The 24,746-nt window shown below is 42.4% G+C and overlaps 1 pseudogene; it reads right to left on the minus strand.

The window, feature by feature from the left end:
- Positions 1 to 3,299: 3,299 nt before the first annotated feature.
- LOC101414295 (DENN domain-containing protein 2A pseudogene) lies at positions 3,300 to 16,957 on the minus strand (annotated as a pseudogene).
- Between the last annotated feature and the right edge of the window lie 7,789 nt (positions 16,958 to 24,746).

A 24,746-nucleotide genomic window follows, 5' to 3' on the forward strand; every position in this document is an offset into this window, starting at 1 on the left:
AGCTACTATTGTTATTAGGGGCTGGAATAGGAAGAAAGGGGACTAGTCAGTAAAGGAAGGGAACTTGGTCACATTAAGAAGGAAATAGAGGACGGTGGACCTGGCCCAGTGATTAGGGCGTCCGTCTACCACATGGGAGGTCCACAGCTCAAACCCCGGGCCCCCCTGACCCGTGTGGAGCTGGCCCATGCGCAGCACTGATACGCACAAGGAGTGCCCTGCCACATAGGGGTGTCCCCGCGTAGGGGAGCCCCTCACGCAAGGAGTGCACCCCGTAAGGAAAACTGCCCAGCGCGAAAGAAAGTGCGGCCTGCCCAGGAATGGCACTGCACACATGGAGAGCTGACACAACAAGATGATGAAACAAAAAGAAACACAGATTCCCGTGCTGCTGACAACAACAGAAGTGGACAAAAAAGACGCAGCAAATAGACACAGAGAACAAACAACTGGGGCCGGGGGGGAAGGGGAGAGAAATAAATAAATAAATCTTTAAAAAAAGAAGGAAATAGAGCAAGTTAAGAAATGGGAAATAAAGTACTTTCCACATCTGGTTCCTACATTGAGCACTGTTTATGCAGGAATGCAACACTCTTGTATAAAACTCATCATTATTTGATGAGTATTTCAAAGTGATTTCATGTATATCATTTCATTTGATTACCAACAATCCAGGAAAGTAGAGGCTCTTATGTAACCTAGCAAATCAGTTCTGACTCTCGAGAATGTGGGGGTCAGAGGATGGACCCTGAGAGCTCCAAAGCTGCACCAAAGCACAACACAGCACAGCACGGGAGGCCATCCCATTCCTATATGGATTCTAAGAAGTGTGGTTGCTGGGCTCTGTTATATGTCACCAGAGATGTAATGTGGGGCCTTTTTTTTTTAAGGAGGCACAGGGAATTGACCCCGGGATCTCTTACACCGAAAACAGGCGTTCCACCACAGAGTTAGTCCCCACAGCTTGGCAATTCTATTTCCCCAGATGACCTCACCATACATTTCCTGAAACAATTGTATTTGATCATCTGCACATCTTTACATTTACCAAATGCACTTCATGCTCCTTGACAGTAAGCACATTTTGCATGTCTTACCTGGCTTTTACTATCTATCAGATCTACTTCAAAGTAGTCACTAAAAGCACTTTCTTTGTTTAGATCTAAGAGATGTTTGTATTGTTGTTTTCTGTTTTGTTCTTGCTTGTTTTTGCTAAGCTAGCAAGGCAATATCCTAGACTAGTCCCACAAAAACATTGCAAATACAATTAGGAAAACAGTAGAATATGGCTATATGATGATGACATAGAACATAATCTCTAGTCAACTAATGGGAAATGTGTCTCAGAGAGGTTTTTGGCTTGTTATTATTCATTAAAATAATAATTAACATTGGTCACTTTCTATGTACCTGGTAGTATGCCAAGTGCTTTAGGTGAATTATTTTATTTAGTAGTAAATATTTGAGTAAATGAACCTATACAGTAGGTATTATTTTACTCCCATTTTACAAATGAGAAAAATTAGGTTCAGACTTTTAAAGCTTTGCCTAAAGTCACATAACTATAAAGTAACTAATGTACTTGGTTTGCAAACCCAAATTTGGTTATAGTATAGTATAGTGTAGTGGTTCAGGGTGGAAATTTTAAAGCCAGCCAGACATCCTAATTCTGATTCCTAGTTCTGCCACTTACTGCTATGGGACCTTGCAGGAAGTTATATAACCTTTCTCTGATTTAGATTCCTTATCTGTAAAATAGAAATAATAGTTCAAACCTCCCAGTTATTATTAGGATTAAATGAGATAATACATGTAAAGCACATAGAACTGTGCCTGGTGCTGCATAACTATTACTGTTTAGTACAGCCTTACAATATATCCCAATAGAGCTTTTTAATTTTCAAAAGGAAGTTCCATAAATTATCTCATTTGGTTTGTTTATTATATCTTTATAAGGTAGGTGATTATTATTATAATTAATATAATATCACTTAATCCTCTCAATAATCCATTTTATAGATAAGAATCAGGCTCTGAAAGGTTAAATGAATGGGTCAAGATCACACAGTTAGTCAGAAGCAAGGCTAGCCCATATTGGTAGAAGATGAAAGATGACAAGACACAGTATTTTATTTTTTTTAAGATTTATTTTTTATTTATTTCTCTCCCCTTTCTCCCTCCCCCCAGTTGTCTACTCTCTGTGTCCATTTGCTGTGTGTTCTTCTGTGACTGCTTCTATCCTTATCAGTGGCACCGGGAATCTGTGTTTCTTTTTGTTGTGTCAGCTCTCCGTGTGTGCGGCGCCATTCTTGGGCAGGCTGCACTTTCTTTCGCGCTGGGCGGCTCTCCTTATGGGTCGCACTCCTTGCGCGCCTCAGCACTGCTCATGGGCCAGCTCCACACAGGTCAAGGAGGCCCGGGGTTTGAACCTCAGACCTCCCATGTGGTAGGCAGAGGCCCTATCTATTGGGCCAAGTCTGCTTCCCAAGAACACAGTATTAAACCTTAAAATCATGAGAGAGTAGAGAGGAGACAGGAAAACAACTCGTTCAAGACAGAATGAAGCCAATTAGTAAAAGGAGCACAGGTTATATGAAGAGGAAAACCAAAGGAAGAATGGGTTAATTCTGATGGGGGGGGGTCTTTGCCAAGACCCTAACCCAATAGCACCAAAGCAGGTCAGGTCGTGGTTCTGGAACGCATTGAGTTTACTTGAAGTTAAAAGAGTCTGAAGGTCTGGGAGTAGCAGAGTAACAAAGCAGCAGCCCAAAAAAAAAAAATCCTGAGAAAATGCCTAAACATTCATGGCTACCCCCCACACATTTTTGTGCATGTGGGGAAGCAGTGGCCTTCATTTCAATAGACAAATGAAGCATTCAGTACTAAGGACAATATGGTTATTATAGAGAAACTTCCCTATCTGCTCAATTGGAGAGGATTCAGAATGTGTATCTTCCTCCCTTTGTCTTTAGTTTTGCTACTTTGGAACCTAGTGGATCAATTTCTCCTGCAGTCAGCCTTCTATTTCTAAGCCAAAGGTCACAAGGTCTCTACCATTCCTCTCTCAGGACTTGGATTCTTCCAACAAGATGCTGCCAATAAATGAGACATAATTTTGCAGCAAAGATCCTTCTGGTCTCCTTCTGCCTGATCTTTGTGCCTTAGAAAATAGAAATTAAAGGTTTCATTCCATTCTTGGATGGGGTGCAGCACAGCACTAGAGGAAAAAACTTTGAAGAAATCACCTGTGAAATCACTATGAATAAACCAACTTCAGACTCTTTTCCCAATTCCTGCAGGCTAGCCTTTTTGGGGGGATATTGTTCTAGTTTCCTAGGTGGTTTAAAGCAAATACCATGAAATGGTTTGGCTTGAACAACGGAAATTTATTAGCTTACAGTTTTGAGGACAAGAAGATATCCAAATCAAGGCATTATCAAGGCAATGCTTTCTTTCCAAAGACCAGCTGCTGGAGATCCTTGGCTCTTCTGCCATATGGCAAGGTACATGGTGGCATTTGCTGGTCTCTCCCTTCTCTTCAGGGTTTTGTTGCTTTCAGCTTCTTGGTTCTAAGGCTTTCCCTTTCTGTATTCATTCCATTTATTAAAGAACTCCAATAAAAGGATTAAGTCCCACCCTGAATAAGGTGAGTCATACCTTAACGTAAGTAGCCTCATCAAAAGGTCCTACTTGGGAAGCGGACTTGGCCCAGTGGTTGGGGCATCTGTCTACCACATGGGAGGTCCGCGGTTCAAACCCTGGGCCTCCTTGACCCGTGTGCAGCTGGCCCACGCTCACTGCTGATGCGTGTAAGGAGTGCCGTGCCATGCAGGGGTGTCGCCCACGTAGGGAGCCCCACGCACAAGGAGTGCACACTGTAAGGAGAGCTGCCCAGCACGAAAGAAAGTGTAGCCTGCCCAGAAATGGCGCCGCACACACAGACAGCTGGCACAACAAGATGATGCAACAAAAAGAAACACAGATTCCCGTGCTACTGACAACAACAGAAGCGGACAAAGAAGAACATGCAGCGAATAGACACAGAGAACAGACAACTGGGGAAGGGAGGAAGGGGAGAAAAATAAATAAATAAATAAATCTTAAAAAAAAAAAAAGGTCCTACTTACAATGGGTTTATAGCCACAGGAAGGGATTATATTTAAGAATATGTTTTTCTAGTACATATAGCTTCAAACTACAGATAGTGTTTTCCCAATTCCTGTAGGCTGACTTTTTTTTTTTGGCTTAGTCCCCAAAATCAAATCGTATGTATGTAATATTGGGTCAATTATTAGACAAGTTTGAGTGTTTCACAGCTCTAGGATTCATTAAAGTGGACTAAAATTCTCGACTCTAAAATACTTCATATATCATACCCAGACTGGTAAAGTACAGTAGTTTTCTGACTGGATTAATATGATGGCAAAGTAAGGAAACTGGACAGATGGAGTTAGTTAGGAGGCTATTGCAATAATCCATGAAAAATGACAAGGATCCCAATTGATGGTAGAATAGAAAACAGGGGTGGGGTGGGGGAGGATGGATGATTTAAGCCAGTAGCACATGTGTTTCCAATTATGTGTTACATTCAACTTTAAGATATTTAAGAGTATTTGAACATTAACAATTATTATGGATGCAAGAGTAACAAACTCTTAAAATATTTATCTAGCAAAAAATTTTAAAGTGGGAGATAACAGAAATAGCAGGGAAGGCTGGCCTCAGTTAGGAGTAGGGAAATTTCCTTGAGGATCACCCTTGAGTTCTACCTAAGTCTATTTAGTAACCGACTCAGGAAAGAACAAGATCTAAATCCATACAAAGCATGGATCACCCAACTATTCCCTAAATTCAACCAAATTCAATATTTTTGAATTTCAAGGATTTATTTTTCAATTTTCAAGGATTTGAGTACCAATTAAATTCTAGCATACTACTAAATTATTGTAAAGTATTCCTTAGATATATTTTTTCACTTTTCCTTTTTTTATCTTTTTTTTAAAAGATACATAGATCCCACAAAACTTTTCTTTTTTTAATATCTAAAATTAAAAAAAAAAAAAACCAATAACCAAAATAACCTATTTAAATGTTGGCAATACACCTGGTCTCAGGTTGCCATTGGGATTCTGAAGAAGTGAGGGCCTTCTGGGCTGTTCCTGGGCACAGGGTCCTGGGGAAAAGGCTCCCAGTGGTGGGCCTGAAACCATCACCTTTATCCCATCACCTGAGGCAAATAAAGACCCAAACCTTTCAGAAAGGCCAGCAGCAACTTTTCTTAACACATGTAGATATTCTTGGATGAACTTTTCTCTTGAGGCTGAGCAGAAAATTATTTCTTGTGGAGAGATATCATTTTATTGCCTAGTCCCTTTAGGAACTTATTGACTCCTCTGTGTTCTCCACTGAGGAGCGTTTTCAGGCACTCTAGGGCTCAGACCTCAAACAGACCCTTGACATCTAACCAGAGGAGCTCCCACTTCTGAATGAAGCCCCAAAATGTCTGGGTTTCCATGAAGACCTCCAGGAAATGGCAGAGGCTCTTGGAGGAGACAGCTTTGCAGAAGGTTTCTCGCTGCAAGGTCCTCTCTTCACGCTCACCCCATGTTGGGAAGAAGGCGTAGTGGCCCACAATCTCCATGAAAGAAGCAGACAAAGGCTGCAGACACCATCTTGTTCAAGGGGCTGGACTCGGTCATGCTGGCAGTCTGGTGGCCCTTCATCCTAGTCACTAGCCAGGTCATTTCCCTGTTCCATAATGTGTTCTGGGGCTACCTCATCATCTACCTGTCTAAGGAAGCAATTGTTGACTAGATTTACCATGAAGCCCTCTTCTAATGGCAGCTCCCTGAACAATGGCAGTGGGCCGGAGAGCAGCCCAATAAGGAAGGAGGTTGGCGAGGACAAGATGTCTATCATAGAGAGTAGCAGCACCAGATGTAGGTATCCTACCAGATGAAGGGGTAGATGAGCACCACCATCACATGGCAGCACTTAGACAGGGTGTTGGGCTTGTCTACAATGAAGATAACCTTTCCTTTCAGAAGCAGGGAAGCAAAAACACAGCCCAGGTGGCAGACACTGAGAAAGAAGAAGAGAGACTCAAAATACACATGTGGCATTTCACTCTGCAGTATGCCCACAGTCCGTGCCTCAGACCGTGTACTTCACCCATTTTCTTAATAAACTCTTTACCCTTTGTCTACCCTATGGTGTGTCCTTAAATTCTTTCATGTGACAAAAGCCAAGAACCTAGAGCCCAGAACCAAGGCCTTTCCACTAACATTATTTGGCCAGCGAGCCAGGAGACACAGAGGCAAGTAACACTCCCTGACACCCAACAAGGACTGAAACACCTATGCAGTTTTCAACAATTGAGACAACTGCCAAGGACAGGCAGGGTCATCTGAATTGAGGCTCCACGTTAGCAGGAACCTGGCCCCAAGCTGCCTCACCCAGACCAGGCTTTGGCCCAGGGAAGGATGGAAAGGGCCTGAAGCCATGTGTGAACAATCAACCAGGCAGCCTCTGGTGATCCTTGATGTGGCAGGTAAGATCGTTGATTTCTTAATTAACATGCGAGCCAATTACTCAGTCCTAGCCTGCATTCCAGATCCTTTCTATCCATGGTTGTGCCTAATGAGGGGAGTGAATGGGGAATCAAGATTTAGGCCATTTACTAAACCTCTCTCCAGTAGAATAAGGAACCTCCTCATATGCCATCAATTAAGATTTATAACTTCCTGGCTATTCCTAGCTCCCTGACTACTCCCTTCCAACACTCCAATCTTTCCAACAAAAAAACCTCACAGGGCATTACCCCTTGCGGGAGGTAACTAATGGGATGCAGCCCCCAGAGCAGCCCCAGTTTGTGTCTTGTTAGGGGCAGGGCTTCTCTGGACTCCTTAGCTCTGTACCTAGCAGCTGCCCAGGGGTTTTCCTGAAGGAACGAAACTGGAGGATCCTGCATGAGGTTCCTACCATGGATGGACACTGGGAGCTTTGAGTCTAGGTGTTTCTAAAGTCAAGTCCTTCCCTACGCTAAGTGTAAAAGTCTCTCTTCTGTTCTAATCTGTGCTTGCTTTAACTCTCGGTCTGCTCATGCCTAGGAATTTGTAAATCAGATTTGGGGTTCTGTCATAAAGGGGATAATGGTGAAACATGACCTAAAAACAAGTCTTTAAATTTCAATATCACCTTGTAAATGAATTTGATGTATAAAAGATATCACAAGTAGAAATAATTCAACTGCTGGAAGAGCAGAAAAACTTAACAATATTATTGTTTTAGTTGCTTAGTTAATAAACAAAAGTGCCTAATGTTCTAAAGTGAAAACTTACTAGAAATTGTAACTAAGAGTTAAGATCATTATATAGGGAAGCAGATTTGGCTCAACTGATAGAGCGTCCGCCTACCACATGGGAGGTCCAGGGTTCAAACCCAGGGTCTCCTGACCCTTGTGGTGAGCTGGTCCATCCGCAGTGCTGATGCACACAAGGAGTGCTGTGCCACACAGGGGTGTCCCCCACGCAGGGGAGCCCCACGCGCAAGGAGTGCACCCTGCAAGAAGAGCTGCCCTGCGCGAAAAAAGTGCATGCTGCCCAGGAGTGGCACCACACACACGGAGAGCTGACGCAGCAAGATGACGCAACAAAAAGAGACACAGATTCCCGGTGCCAGTGACAAGAATGCAAGAGGACATAGAAGAACACGCAGCGAATGGACACATAGAGCAAACAACAGGGCAGGGGGGAAGGGGAGAGAAATAAGTAAAAACTAAATAAATCTTTAAAAAAAAAGATTATGTAGATGCCTTTATATTATAAAACAGCAGAAGGATAATATCTGAAATTGCTATATATGGGGATTTAGCCTAGGCCTACTACCATAATGGTAACTGTAAGCTGAATTTACCTTTGTTTATAGTTACTTCAGGTCTAACCTCACCATATATATGCTTGCTATTGTGATGGTAATTCTAAACAGAGTTTGCCTTTGTTTAAGAGTACTTCAGGTCTAGACTCACCCTTGCTTATGCTTATGGTTATTTCAGAGCTGGCCTCACCTTTGTGATGGTGACTAGTCTAGTCCGTTGTAACATGGCAACTTTCACCCCCTATGGCGAGGGGGAAGGCAAATTTGAGACACTCCTGTCTCTCTTTTTCCACTGGTGTCAATAACCCTGCTTTCTCTCATGGTTATCCAGGTATGGGCTAGATTGCTGCCTGATGGAATTTCTGAATATTGGGGTTGGACGTCTACTCTTCCAGTCCAGCGGCTGCTGGAGTCCTGTTATCTCCAAGGACTGTGGAATAGGGGTCCTCCCACCTCAAGTGTTGATATTTCTAAAAGCAGTAAGTTATGAGAAAAACCAGGTTTCCTTGAGTCTTCCATGACCTCAGTGAGTATATACTGGGATTAGTGTTGCTCTTCCAAGGTCTGTTAAAGTCAAAATGGGAAATAAGCAAAGCTGTGAAGTAAAGGAAATGTTGTAATCTTCATTTTAAAGCTTTGGGAACAATTTGGTTATAAGCCAATAATTAAAATTAATGAAGTTCTTGTGCAAAACTGCATGGTCATAGTGCAGGATAATTAGAAATAGCCTTCAAATAGATATTTTAAATGTTATTTTATGATTAAACTTATTTTGTAAGAGAATGAAAATTCTAAGTAATATTAGTGAGTTGTGTGTCTGTGTCTAACTTTCTATTTGCATCTATTTGCTCAGTGTATATCTTCATACATCGGGATGGTAATATCAAATTAGCAAATGAAAATTCTTAAAAGAGCTCTATTCAAATTGTTAAAAATTAAATATGTAGTTTTGTATGTGAATGAATATTCCTGAAGCCCAAATTAGGCCAAGCAGGATGGAAAAGTCATAGAGAAATCTGAATATAGAAACTACTGGGAAAGAGACAAGGTTTTTCCTAAGCTCTTTGACCTACCCAGCCCCCAGGACCTTCTCTTTGCAAAAGCTATGAGGGAAGGGCTAGGTATGATAGATTAAAACACTATCTTCTAGGCCAGGGAATTAAGAATCATAGTTGCCCTGTAACTCCCCAATTTAAACCTTTTAACACACTTAAAATAAGGGTGGTTAATAATCCTTTTACCAAATTTCAGTAAGTAAAGGAAAATTCCTTGAAAGCTATGGAAAGATCTTTTTCTAAATTTTAATTAAAACAAATTAAACAATTATAATTATTCCAGAACCTAGCAGTCAGTACGCTTTTAAGATTATTTAATTATAAGAACTTTGTAAAAGCATCTTCTAAACTGAAGCATTTAAATGGCTAAGTCCAGGAAGCCGTTATTAAATAAAAACCTAACTGACATTAATAACAAAAAGTAACCTCATAATGAGGAAACCTGTCAGAGACCACCTCAATCTGCATATTAAAGTGGTGGTAAGGAAAGATAACCTTGATTTCATTGGGAATCTTCAGTTTTCATAAAATAATTGAGAAGGTAGTTTTTCCTCTACTGTTAAAGTAAAATACCTGTTAATTAATGTCATCATGGTATAGGTATATAAGTAAAAAGCAAAGTACTAAAAATAGTTAAGTTCATTTAATATGTTATACATTGCATTGGAAGTATTTAGAAAGTATATAAAAATTAAAAGAGATAGACTTCAGTATTGTCAAACTCTTTTGTGCATTCAAACCAGGCCTTCAGTATGCTGCATGGTGCCTTTCCATTTGAATTATTGGCTAGGTTGGTCACTGACTCCTAAAACAATAGATGTATCCACTACATCTCTGGTTGTGCTCCTGAAGTGAATGAAGAGTAAGTTGCAGTTTCAGACTCCTGCAGCAGCTGGAGATAGCTTGATATGGCCAGATGTACAGTGGACATTGCCCACAGGCTGGCTCTATTTCCTAGTGCTGAAGGGTGCTATGCACCAGGCTGGTGAAACACTGGAGCCTTACCATCCTAGTCTTTCTCTAGGATCAACAGTGCTGCAGCATGCTGGCTGTGTGAAGGACATACCAAGCAGAGCAATAATTACCAGAGTACTGTGAGTAGAACTTAAAACATTATGGCCTGCTCCCATGGAGAGATAACATGTATGGTATTGCAAACCTGGAGCTTAGAGCTATTAACTGCAGCTCAAAGAGGAACTTGTGCATCAATTAGTACCTATAAGCTTGAGATTATGATGATATCTTTTCTATTTTAGATCATATGCAGAGGGATAATGAACAGGTTAAAAGTCCTGGTAAACTTAATTCATTTTTTAAGTAATTAATGAATGTGCCTATAAGATAAGGACTGGCTCTCTTAAGTACTATATTTTGCTTGCCATATGCTTGTCTTGTTGTTGCCAATACTGTCATGTCTACGGTAGGACCTCTCTTCTTACCTCTCCTAGCTGTCCTAAGCATAACCACCACTGTGGGAACTAGTGTTGGCAATTTACACCAAATCTAGTATGTCTGCCACAATTTCTCCCTAGAGTTAACCAACAACATTAAAGAACTTAAGGAAGAATGCTATTTCCCATCAACTTTGGGAGGATGCAGCCTCTAAAGGCTCCTCGCTGGGAAGCGGACTTGGCCCAACAGATGGGGCATCCATCTACCCCATGGGAGGTCCGAGGTTCAAACCCTGGGCCTCCTTGGCCCATGTGGAGCTGGCCCACGTGCAGTGCTGATGCACACAAAGAGTGCCCTGCCATGCGGGGGTGCCCCCTACGTAGAGGAGCCCCACGTGCAAGGAGTGTGCCCTGTAAGGAGAGCCGCCCAGTGCGAAAGAAAGTGCAGCCTGCCCAGGAATGGCACAGCACACACAGAGAACTGATGCAGCAAGATGACGCAACAAAAAGAGACAAAGATTCCCGTGCTGCTGACAACAACAGAAGTGGACAAAGAAGAACATGCAGCAAATGGACACAGAGAACAGACAACAGAGGGGGTGGGGGGAAGGGGAGAGAAATAAATTAAAAATAAATCTTACCAAAAAAATTAAGTGTAACCAGTAAAAGAATGAAATATAATTAAAAAAATAAAAAATGAAAAATAAAGGCTCCTGGCCTTTCTCACTCTTGTGGTCCAGTATGTCATGGCTGGTCCCTTTTTGGGCCTGCCTACCACTATCTTCTTTATCCTTTTAGTGGGACCAAGTATCTTCAAAATTCTAATTAAGTTTATATCTTACAGAATCAATGCCTTATTAGTTATGCAGGGATTTCATCCAGTCCAAACAGGATGCTGTACCTGTCTTCCTTTGCCTGCAATAGAATAGACAGAGGGTTTTTCACCTTGTCAGGCCTACTCCCCCCTAACCAAAGGGAAGTAGCTACAGAAGAATGACCATTGCGCTTTAGCACCCCCTAAATACTAAGGGTGTAAACTTTCTGAGGGGAGAGTTGAGGCAGGTTAGTATAATGAAAGGGGGAAGGTGGCTGGCCTGGCAGACAACATGGCCAACAGACAACATGGCCGGCAGACCGCATGGCTGTGAGACCCTACCTGTAAACCTCCTGAGGGATCCTGTGAGACCCCAGCCATGAGAATTTCATTTGGAATGAGAATCCTGTTCAGGGTCAAGAAAGCCCCAGATACCTTCAAAAAGCCTCACCATTGACCCTCTGAAAACTGACAGGTGGAGCAACCAATAAGAACAGCAAACAGCTGTGGCCTCCCCCAACATTATGAAGGGGGAGGAGGAACTACCTTAAAAAGGCCTGACCTGGGGCCCCACCCTCACATCTTACTGTGCAGCACACCTGTAGATCATGCCTTGGACTGTGTACTTTTCTTGTTTTCTTGTTTCTTAATAAACTATTTACTCCCTTGCCTAAAAGAAAAAAAAAATCCACATGTTCAAGCTGAGAGCCCAGCAGGCAACAATCACCTCAGTTCCTGATCCTGGCAAGAAGTTCTTGACACTGATGGTTTTGCCCAGAGCTGGGAAAGGGGCTTCCATAAGTCTACTCATGAATCATGGGCTGTACCAGGGCAGGAGAGATGCCTTATCGTTTTTCCACCTTATCCGAGATCTCTGAAAAGAGGCTGAAGTATCATGAGGCAACTCATGATGCAATAAACTTCAGGGAGAGGCTACCCTTTGCCACCAGGCAGAAGTCATCAGCAATAACCAAACCTTCTGCTTCCATCTTCTCCAGATAAGACAACTGAGAATATTTCACTGGTGAACTGCTGGACAGGTGTCCAATCCTTGGCACCAAGGAAACAGAATTGCGGAATAGCCTTCAGCTGGTCCTCAGCCTCTTTCATGAACTTCAAAGACCTTTCCAACTTCTGAGGGAATTGCTGGGTGAGTTCTGGCACATAGGTAGTCCCCACCTGTTTCTTGTGCATTGACATGACCACAAAGTACTCGAAGAACTGCCTCTCCTGGTACTTACTGAGATTCAGGTCAAGTGATGGATACTGAAGAGCCTGCTTCAGGCATGACCTCACACTGATGAGGTAAAGGATCTGAGCTTTCAGCTTTTCCTCAATGTTACTGTCAGACTCACTGTTCTCAATCTGTCACCTTTCCTGAGTTGCTCTAATGATGACTGAGCCATCCTCTTCAACCATTTCTTTCCTCTCTGGATCTCATAAATGGCATTGATTTACGACACAAGCTTGGGTATCTTTCTATTCTTCTTGACATTCTGTAGGTCTCCAAGATTGAAGAGGTATCATCAGCACTGTTGGGAGTGGAAGGGAGACTGATTTTGGGAGAGAACTCAGTTCTATCCTGGCATAGCTTCCCAGTGTCCAGCAGTTGAAGTTCCCCCTCTCTGAACTTTTCCAGAAAAAAGCTGGTTTGGACAATGACTGCTTGGTGGGTGTGTTGGGGAGGGAAGAGATGGGAAAACCAAGAAAATTCATGACACACTTCTTCCCCAGGCAGCAACCATGTAACTCAATGTCCTCATTAGGGTTTTCTTTCATAGGTGGGTCTAGAATGTTTTCAAAGATGCTCTCCTCTGATAAAGTGAGTGTGAGCTCCAATTTAATCTGTGCATACCAGTCCACCTTGCTGTTCTCAAAAGAAGACTGCAGTGAGTCTTTAAACTCATATGACTTTCCTATGGCTGGTCAGGACTTTGGCCACCAAACTTGGTCTGCAGCTTCCCAAGAGTCACACCCTTCCAGGCTGGGTGTGGTTGTGACAATAGTTCTCCCTGGGACCCAGCAGGGATGAAAGAGAACTTCTAGATATATATATTTTAAAGTTAGTTCCTATCTGTAAACAACTTATGAATTCAAGTGGTAAAATATCCATCTGTAAAACACAATTAGAAAAAAAGCACCAAAAGTATGGTTGAAAAACATAACAAAACACAAAACTGTCCTCCTTTTAATTTCTTAAGCATTTTCTAACCTCAGAGCATTGGCACAAGGTTTTTTCTTGCCTGGTACACTCTACTTCCACCCTGCAACCTCCCACCCCCATAGACTTCTGCCTGGCTCCTACTCATCCTTCAGTCTCAGCTAAAATGTTGCTTTTTCAGAGAAGACTTTGCTGACTTTCCCATCTAAACTAGACTGTTTCTGTTTATTTCCTTCATGCTAATTTTCATCACCTTTAATTATCTGGTTTATTCACAGGTCTATCCCTTTAAAGTTTGACTTCCCCACTAGACTATAAACTTCATGAGGCAAAAATTTTTTAAAAACTACCATCATATACTCAGTCCCAGGTTCAGTAATTAGCACAAAGTAGACATTCAATAAATATTTGTTGAATAAATGTATGAACCTAATTATTTTTATTAGTTGAACAATTTAAATCAACATCATGAAGGAAAATTACCTTAAAGACTTAACCTCCAAAAAATAATGAAGCAAGCAATTTCCTGAAACTCTGCAAGAATGAAGTTTCAGAATGCTGTTCTGTGAACAAATGCCAAAATGGGGGTATCTAAACAAGATTTGTGATGGCTTTAATCATGCCCCTTTCTCCAACTCTGTTTCTTTTAAAAAATAATTCTAGCCTGGATACATGAGCCTCTACCACAAAAGATAGGAAATTTTAAAGAACCATTTTAACAATATCCTATTTTTGGAGGTTTTCATAATGAGATGAAACCTGTTTGGTATATTAGGTATATATGGAAATAAGTCACTTAATGTATCTACAGGAAGATGTTGAGATAAAAGTATTTGCAAACGATACTTTTTCAAGTGAGGTTAAGTCAACTGCTATACTTATAATCATTACTAATGTTCAAATATATTAGGATCAAATACAACACGAAACTGGAAGCACTAGAAAGATTAGCATCCATTGATCTATAGATGGCTTGGGTTACTGGATCAACAAAATATTTTCCCTAGAGTTTTCATAATTATTATGTTTCATATTTGGAAATAGAATATTTTGTGTATAATATTATTGATGCTGAAAGCACCAAAATAGAGTATAATTATTATTCTAGAAAAAGAAACAGGTACCAATTACTTCTTTGATTCTAGAAATAGTGTTAAAAGGAAAGCTTATTATTAATCTAATATTAGGTAGACTGTAACCTTGAACGTAGCAACTGAAATCAAAAGAAGTTATTTATTAAAAGCATCTCTTCAGGAAAAATCTCACAAAAGGAGGTAATTTGTTTAGAAGGGATATTTGAAACAATTCAAACTGGAATTGTTTCTAGGCTATAGCAAGCTGAATTTGGCTTATTTAGATTTTTATTCACCACTAAATTTTGGATTTATGGAAAGTCTCATTTTGATATTTAATATAGAAATTAAATTTTAACTTAGAAACCAGTTCTATTTTTTAAAAAGATTTATTTATTTATTTATTTATCAACACCCCCCCTCATTGTGTGTTCTCTGTGTCTATTTGCGGCGTCTTCTTTGTCCGCTTTTATTGTTGTCAGTGGCATGGGAATCTGTGTCTCTTTTTGTTGCGTCATCTTGTGTGTCAGCTCTCCGTGTGTGTGTGGCACCATTCCTGGGCAGGCTGCACTTTCTTTCGCGCTGGGCAGCTCTCCTTACGGGGTGCACTCCTTGTGCGTGGGGATCCCCTACGCGGGGGACACCCCTGCATGGCAGGGCACTCCTTGTGCGCATCAGCACTGTGCGTGGGCCAGCTCCACATGGGTCAAGGAGGCCCGGGGTTTGAACCGCAGACCTCCCATGTGGTAGATGGACGCCCTAACCACTGGGCCAAGTCCTGCCGCCAGAAACTAGTTCTATGTGGTCTTATGTTTATAGAAATTATGTTCAAATAAGTAACAATATACAGAAAGAACATGATGTTTCATAAACATTGGTGTGAATCTTGGGAAAATCTAGTTGAAGTCACTTAATCATAACTTTATATGCACAACAATCTTGTAGTTTCAAGCTTCCCTGGTTCTTGACTCCCCCTAGTGTTCAACCTTTTGCTGCTTTGATTGCTACTCTTCAGTTCACAGAATTTTGGGTCATATTAAAAACAAACAGGGAGCAGATGTGGCTCAAATGATTGGGCTCCTGACTACCACATGGGAGGTTCCTGGTTCAGTACCCAGTGCCTCCCAAAGAAGACAGTGAGTTAGCACGATGGGCAGGCATGGCAAACTGATGCAACAAAATGACATAACAAGAGACACAAGAATTAAAACATAATGAAAGACATAACAAAGCAGGGAATGGAGGTGGCTCCAGCGATTAGGCACCTCCCTCCCTCACTGGAGGTCCTGGGTTTGGTTCCCAGTGCCTCCTAAAAAAATAAGGAAGAAAACGAGACACAGCAAGTGCAAAGAACAAGGGGGTGGGAATAAATAAATAAATAAATAAAATCTTTAAAAACAACAGGGGGTCAGATGTACCTCAGTGGTTGAGCACCTGCTTCCCATGTGCAAGGTCCTGGGTTTAATCTCCAGTACCTCAAAAAAAAAAAAAAAAACCCCACAAAACAAACAAACAAACAAAAAACCAAGCAGAAGAACCACATAGCTCCTACTAGAATGGTTTCCACAATGAGAAGATGTTGTCATTGAATAATATGAAAAATATGAATGTTAAAATGGTTGAAATAATAGTGTTGCAAATAATCTACCTAAAGGAACAGACTTAATTCCACTGGCTGACTGGAAAAGTCAGTTATAATAACAATTCTGCTGGGAGTAAGTGGTAAGAGCTGAAGGACCAGGAACAGGATTTCTGTTTGCTTTGTTTGTGACTTAAGGTAAGGACTGAACCTTTTAGGGAGAGGGTGAAGGAGTATTTCTTGGGCACATGGGTCCTACAGGGTCAGAGAACTCTAGTTTGACCTTCTATAAAGTCAACCTCTAGACCAACTCAAAACAACATGTAGTTTCCTCCACATTATATCTTTCAGTCAGAGATTGATTAATGATTAACAGGTCATAAGACCATGACTCAATTCCCCCAAGACATAAAATTGAAGACAGGCAGCCTCCAGCCATAAACTCCATAGCCTACAGGCTAGAAGGCAGCCCATCCCCTCCAAGAATGAACAAAGTGGAGAAGATAAGGGCCTTCACCTGCTCCAGGCTCAGGCACCACCAACCCCTACCACATTCCAAGAATATGCTACCTCCTAGGCTACTACCCCCTAGCCACTGGGCCCCAGGCTGTACTCAGTTTCCCACCTATTGATGTGCTGTATAAAGTCATATCCATCACCCTCCAGGGGCAGGCTGAAGTCTATTCTTCAGACTCCCTCTGTTGGGAGAGATTCCCAATAAACTTTCTGCCTGCAATCATCAGTCTCCGCATTCCAGTGAGCGCCATTTTTCTCCAACATGCTGAAACCCAGAACTGGGGTTGTGTTGAGACTGACTGACTGGTGAGGAATCTCCACCCTGCTGAGAACCTATCCAACACTGGACACGGAATCACAGTTAGATGAATCAAGGATTTCTCCACTGGAGGATCCTGCTCTCTCTCTTTTTCCATTGTCCAGAACAACCCGCCAAAAATCCTAGTGCTAGGTCCTCACCATCCCCGAAGGCTACTGCAGGCAGGATACCCATATCCTCATGGGAAGAGACCCCTTGGCTCTGGAGACGTCCAGTACCAAGTGTGGTCTCCTGTTTCCTTGGGTGATTTCTGACTGATCCAGGGATGCCTGTCTCACTTGGAATCTCTTCTATTTCTTTCTTTTCTAGACATCCTTAGGCTCAACCACACTACCTAAAATGGGAAATTCAATTTCGACCTCCACAAAAAACCATGCCTCTGGGTTGTCTCCTTCATAACCTTAAAACTCTAAACCTAGAAGGAGGCATCAGACCTAAAAAAGCACATTTTCTATTTGCCCTCTGTGTGACTGCAATATGAATTGGACCATGAAAGTCAATAGCCAGAAAATGGCACTTTTGATTTCCAAGTTCTCTGGACTTAAAGCACTTTATCCAGCACAGCAGCAAATGACCCAAGGTTTCTTACGTTCAGGACTTTCATCCTCATAACCATCCCTCCTTCCGTCAATCCTGTTCTTACCAAATTCTTCTTTTATACCAAAACCTCCTCAAAGGCTTTCTTCTTCCTCCTTTCCACCCCCCAAATCCACCGAAAACCTCGACTTTGATTCACCTGACGAGGCTCCTCCTGCCCCTCCATATACACCTCCGACGTTGCCTCCACCCTCCCCCTCCTCATCCTCTAACTCCCCTTCCTCCCCCCCTCCTCATGGTCACTGCCTTCCACCCCAACTTTCTCCCCTCCTCACACAGGTGCCAGAGCTGGCGCTTGTCTTCCCTCCCCATCCCTCTCCCCCTTCCACACACAGAAAAAAAACTGTCTTCTGACCTTGATCCCTCTGATCACGCCCCTCCTCCGCCACCATATGCCTTATCAGCACCCCCTGAACGTACTCCTTCCTCCTCCTCCCATTCTCCCACACCTCCCTGTGAACCCACTCCCTTCTCCCCAGCCACCACTCACTCTGGAGCCCAACTCCCAGCTCTCAAGCCTCCTTTCCCAGCTCCTGTCCTCCCTCTGCAGGAAGTGGCTGAGGCTAAAAGCATTACGCATGTTCACATCCCTTTCTCACTCTCTGATCTCTCCCAAATCAAGCACTGTCTCAGGTCCTATTCCTCTGACCCTTCTCATTTAATTAAAAATGTCAATACCCAGCTGTCCCTAATAACCTTACTCAACAAACCTACAATTGCTCTCCTCTTACAAGTAAGCTTTTAGCTGACTCCTAAGTTTAATTGTACTCTTAAAAAGCGCTAATCCAAAATTTATGTGTAAAATACCTGTCTATCTAAACTGCTAAATTAAAGCTTAACTGCATATTCCTAAATGGTTGCTGATTACTAGTAAAAGTGATTCCAAAAACAAGCTTGCATATTACAAGCAACACTGATTCCAGAAAACAAAATCTTAAAAGCAGTAGAATCAAAGATATAAAATAATAAAAAGCCTAAAAAAATAGCCATACAAAAGGAGTAAGAATTATGAGTCAAGGTAATGAACTTTATGTTTCTGTTGGTATGTCATAACTCTTTCTGTGTTTGTCTGTTTGTTTAATACCTTTAGAGAGTAATATTAAACTGATAAATGAAAATTCTTAAAAGAGCTCTATTAGCATTGAGTAATGGAATGGGTTCTGTGAAAATGGAATTTGTCTTGAAATAAAGTAACTATACATGGTTATAAATACTTAAAAGCATGACTTAAACGGAAATATTCAAATAGCTAATTACAGGAAGTCATATTTTGATCCCATTAGAAAGCTTAGGTTTTCATAAAATAATAGGGAAAGTTTTTCCTGCACTGCTAAAATAAAATACCTGTTAATTAATGTAATCATGGTAATTGCATTTGTAAGAAATTTGCTTTGAAAGTTTCCAAAATCATTTTAGTAACTTACGTATGTAGGCAGAAGGTTCGTGAAAAAGTTCAAATAGTATATTGACGCAAAGTTAAAATTTTGTTCTTACTCTGTTCAAAATAGCTTCTTATACTTTAATCTTATCATTTCCTTGGCTGTTTCACTATCACTTTGTTTTAAAGCTTGCTTAGGCTTTCTTTGGTATCTCTTTAGGCAAACAAAGCCAGCCTGCATTCACCTTCATGTGAGAAGGCCAACAGTGGATTTTGCAGTACTTCCCCAGGAATATGTATGCATAACCCAACGACCTATCCTGACCTGGTGGCAAAGATTTTGGCTGCTTGCATCAAAACAGTTAATTATGATAAAATTAAAGAAATTTCACAGAAACCTGATGAAAACCCACCTGATTTCATGAATAGATTGACCAAGTCTCTCCTTAAATATACCAATTTAGATCCTGAGTCAGACTCTGGTCAATTGTACCTTCACACCCACTTTATCACACAATCTTATCTAGACATTAGAAAGAAGTCACAAAAGTTAGAGATGGCCCTCAACCCCCTCAGAAAGACCTGATTGAAGCAACTTTTGGGAAGTGGATGTGGCTCAAGTGATAAAGCTTCTGCCTACCATATAGGAGGACCTGGGTTCAATCCCTGGAGTCTCCTGGTGAAAAAGAAGAAGAAGCATGCCCACGTGGTGAGCCAGTGCCCATGTTGAGTGCCCACGGTGAGCCAGTGGCCATGCAAGTGAGTCACACAGCAAGATGATGATGCATTAAAAGAAAGACAAGGGGAGAGTCAAGGTGAAGTGCAATAGAAAACTGAGATGGCACAATTGAAAGGGAACCTCTCTCCACATCAGGGGTCTCCAGGATCGAATCCCAGTGAATCACAGAGGAGAGAAAATGAGAAAAGAATGCAACACAGACAGCAAAAAAACAGTAGGGTGAGAGGAGGGGAAAGGGAAAAAATAAATAAATAAATCTTAAAAAAAAAAAAAAAAAGGCCGCATTCAAGGTCTTTAACAGAGAAGAGGAAGCCAAATTAGAAAAACATAAACAAGATCAGGCTAAAGCCTCCCTCCTAGCTGTTGCCCTCATGTGCAAGTATCAAAAATCTAATCTCTTTCCTTCTTTATGACTGCCTCCTGGACCCTGTTCTAAGTGTGGAAAGGATGGGCATTGATCACGTTCCTGCCTGGATCCCAGGCCCCTGCCAGGACCTTGCCTGGTGTGTCATCACAAGGGTCACTGGAAGTCAGACTGTCCTGAAAACCCCATTTCCAGGAAAGCACCTCCAGACAACCTAAAGACCCAGAGCTGGGATCCTCCTTTCTAGACCTCCTTGGATTAATGCAAAATGACTGATAGGTCCCTGGTTTGAGATGGCCCCACATCTCCATCAGTAAGTCCAAACTGAGGGTTATCATCAAGGTTGGAGGTAAGCCAATCTACTTTTAATTGGCCCAGGGGAAACATATTCAGTCCTCTTAGAACATTCAGGACCTTTATCCACTTCCTCAATCTCTACTGCGGCGGTTGACGGCATCTCTTCTCCTTTAATTACCAAACCAATCATATGCTCCAAAGAAAATCACACATTCTACCCTCAATTTTTTTTTAACTTTTATCCTTCAATTTCTTACAATCCCTACCCATCCCTTCCCTCTCTTAGGCTGTGACATGTTGTCCAAACGCCACTCTTCCATTTCTTTCACTCTTGCGTCCTCTCAAATCAACTTCCTCCTCCTCTTGTCCACCCCACCTACCCCCTCCCCGATTCCCACTGATATTCCTTCTATACTGCTGTCAGAAGTAAGCCTCCAGGTCTGGAACACTAATTCTCCTTTGGTCACAACTCACCATCTCCCTGTTAGAATAATCTTTAAAAACCCCTCCTCCTTCACAAATATTCCCCAGTATCTCCTGTCCCTCAGGGCTTGACAAGGCATTAAACCCACTATTGACAAACTCTGTGCTGCTGGTCTTTTGTGCCCAACTTATTCACCCTTTAACATGCCCACCCTGGCAGTAAAAAAGCCAAATAGGATCTATCACCTTATACAAGAACACCCCCACCCTAGTAAAAAAAACCAAATGGGTGTTGTCCCCTTGTACAAGATCTTAGAACATTAATGAAGCCACTCAACCCATCATGCCTTTAGTTCCTAATATCTTTGTGGTGGGGTTTTGGTTTTTTTTTAAAAAAAGATTTATTTATTTATTTCTCTCCCCTCCCCCCCCCCCCCACCCCGGTTGTCTGCTCTCTGTGTCTTTTTGCTGCGTCTTCTTTGTCCACTTCTGTTGTTGTCAGTGGCACGGGAATCTGTGTTTCTTTTTGTTGTGTCATCTTGTTGTGTTAGCTCTCCGTGTGTGCGGCACCATTCCTGGGCAGGCTGCACTTTCTTTCGCGCTGGGCGGCTCTCTTTACAGGGCACACTCCTTGCGTGTGGGGCTCCCCTATGCGGGGGACAAACCTGTGTGGCATGGCACTTCTTGCACGCATCAGCACTGTGCATGGGCCAGCTCCACACGGATCAAGGAGGCCCGGGTTTGAACTGTGGACCTCCCATGTGGTAGACGGACGCCCTAACCACTGGGCCAAGTTCGCCGCCCCCTAATATCTTTGTAAACACCTTTTCCGGATGGGTTGAAGCATTTCCAGTCACCTCCAAGGAGGCTGATGTTGTAATTAAGATCCTGTTAAAGGAAGTAATTCCCAGATTTAGCCTTCCCTCTTCTCTGCAGTCAGATAAAGGGAAAGCCTTAACCTCACAGACCACAAAAGGGATTTGTAGTGCCTTAAAAATTACCTAGATGGTGGTGGACTTGGCCCAGTGGTTAGGGCGTCCATCTACCACATGGGAGGTCCGCAGTTCAAACACCGGGCCTCCTTGACCCGTGTGGAGCTGGCCCATGCGCAGTGCTGATGCACGCAAGGAGCGCCGTGCCACGCAGGGGTGTCCCCTGCGTAGGGGAGCCCCATGTGCAAGGAGTGCGCCCTGTAAGGGGAGCTACCCAGTGCGAAAGAAAGTGCAGCCTGCCTAAGAATGGCGTCACCCACACGGAGAGGTGACATAACAAAAAGAGACACAGATTCCCGTGCCACTGACAACAGAAGCAGACAAAGAAACAATACACAGCAAATAGACACAGAGAACAGACAACCGGGTGGGGGGGGACATACATAAATAAATAAATAAATAAATCTTACCAAAAAAAATTACCTAGAAGTTACATATTCCTTACAGACCTCAGTCCTCCAGAAAAGTTGAGCGTATGAACAGAATCCTAAAACAACTACTTAACCAAACTAACAGACACCATGGACTGAACTCATGGCCTTAGCTGTATTGAGAATTTGAACCCTTCCTCGAAAACCACGCTTCCTAAGACCCTTTTAAGTTATGTATGGATACCCTTTTACTCTTACCAATATACCCTCCCAGCCACCAGATTTTGAAAGCAATATAGTCTGCCTAACACAAATGCGTTCATTCCTGTATCAGCTAACAAACTCTACTCTTCCTGTGTTGGAACCTTCTGCCCCCTCGCTGCCTATTCATCCAGGTGGCTGGGTATACCTAAAAACCTTACACCCCAAGCCTTTAACCCCAAAGTGGACGGGTCCTTTCCTTGTCCTCCTAACCACCCCTACTGCAGCAAAACTTTTAAACCCTTCATCATGGATACACTTTTCCAGATTAATGCCTGCTCTACTACTTTCCGTAGGTAGCAAATTATGAGATCCTGAAGCTCAAGATATATACACCTGTGAACCTCTCGGAGACCCATGCTTGAAACTCACAAGAAACTGAGGTGTCAATGTTCCAATTACCACCGATCCCACCCCCCCTACCCCCTGTTTTCCTCTAATCTGTCTCGTTTCCTTCCTGCCATTCAGCCATAATTAAACATAAACCTGGCGGTGCCAATTCATAAATTATTACTCAAGGTCAACACATTTTGTATCCTTCTCTCCTCACACCTAACCAACTTTGCCACCCCTTCTATCCTTTCACTCAAGCAATACCTTGACATCACTCAGGATCTGTGGTTAGAAGATTTTTCTGATCTTCACCCCAAAGAAATCCTCTTCTTCTCCTTTACCACCCTCTTCCTTTTCTTTACTGATTAACGTAGTTTCTCCACAATGAAATTCCTATATTTTACCCTTCTACTCCTCTTACAGACAATATCTAAACCATAGTAACTGCAATTAATCATTTCAATTGCTGGATATGCTCTGAGCAAACCCATGATGAAATCATATCCTTACTCACCTTTCCTCTAAGCCCAGAAACTCTCCTACAGGTCCACCCACAATGCACTGGCTTTGAAGGCCAGTGGGTTACAGAATCCCCACCACTCCGCCCCCCAAGTTTACCAGAATATAAAGATATACTTATTCTCCATCAGGCCTTAAGCATCTCTCATTTAGGGGAAAATTCTAATTCTATTGGTATGGTCATGGTCCTAATGGACAGACCTTTTTTATGCTTTAGATACCTACCCACATGACCTTATGACATATACCCACTACACCTTGTAATCATACTCTACTCTTTAACACTACTACACTGGACTGGTAGGCAGATTTGAAAGTGCCAGCAAACATCTTAATTCAACCCTATTTTGGCTTCAATAACTCTTACAGACAAACCAAGTTATTTGGAGTAGGAACACAATTGGGACAATTATACAATTTAACCAGATTAAAACCTAGAAAAAACCCAAAGAATTTCTTCACTTTTCTTTTCTGAAATCTCCTCTGTCAGACTAAACTAACATATGACCCTTTCGAACTCCATTACTGGGAAGCGGACTTGGCCCAACAGATAGGGCGTCCGCCTACCACATGGGAGGTCCGCGGTTCAAACCCCCAGGCCTCCTTGACCTGAGTGGAGCTGGCCCACGCGCAGGCTGATGCGCACAAGGAGTGCCCTGCCACACAGGGGTGTCCCCCGCATAGGGGAGCCCCATGCACAAGGAGTGCCGCCCAGCGCAAAAGAAAGTGCAGCCTGCCCAGGATTGGCGCCACACACATGGAGAGCTGAAACAACAAGATGACACAACAAAAAGAAACATAGATTCCCGAGCCGTTGACAACAACAGAAGCGGACAAAGAAGAACACACAGAAAATAGATGCAGAAAACAGATAACTGGGGTGGGGTGGGGGAAGGGGAGAGAAATAAAATAAATAAGTCTTTAAAAAATAAAAAAGACATGATGCAACAAAAAGAAACAGATTCCCATGCAGCTGACAACAACAGAAGCAGACAAAGAAGAACACACAGCAAAATGGACACAGAGAACAGACAACTGGAGGTGGGAAGGGGAGAGAGATAAATTAAAAAAAATAAATCTTAAAAAAACAAACAAACAAACAAAACCCATTACTCTCCTTTATGTGTTAATGTGGTATATGGCAGAACCCAAATATTCAACATTCCCATCACCTGTATTCTTATTTTATTCCATCAGGTCCCTCGATGGCATTAATGCTTGTAGGCACAGATTTCTATTTTCTGTGGGGTAATACTGCATACCTAACACTCCCTACCCTATGGACAGGAACTTGCACTACAGTATCTATTATTCCTAATGCCACCACCCTAAAACCCTAAGATATGCCTCCTCTGGACAAATACAGAATCTCGGTTCTTTTCTTGAAAACTCACTTCAGCCTCAGCAATGGAGTGAATGGGAAAAGGGTCACTTCTTAGGGAACCCAGAATTTAGATGTCACACCCATGATAATCCAATAGAAAGCCCTGGCATAGGATAGTATTGCTGCTTCTCCTTTTTTGATCCTTGTCTCTTACAGCTTCTTGTCCTATTCATACATCGAATCATATAGTCAACAACTTAAGAATATGTGAACAGTGTCTTTTTGTTGTGAGAACAATACCAACCTCTGCAGGACCAGAAGCCAAAACCCACTGGGCAGGACGGAAGGGAACCCCTCTCTGACCC

The sequence above is a fragment of the Dasypus novemcinctus genome, chromosome 3 (assembly GCF_030445035.2).
Source record: "Dasypus novemcinctus isolate mDasNov1 chromosome 3, mDasNov1.1.hap2, whole genome shotgun sequence".
Classification (NCBI taxonomy): Eukaryota; Metazoa; Chordata; class Mammalia; order Cingulata; family Dasypodidae; genus Dasypus; species Dasypus novemcinctus.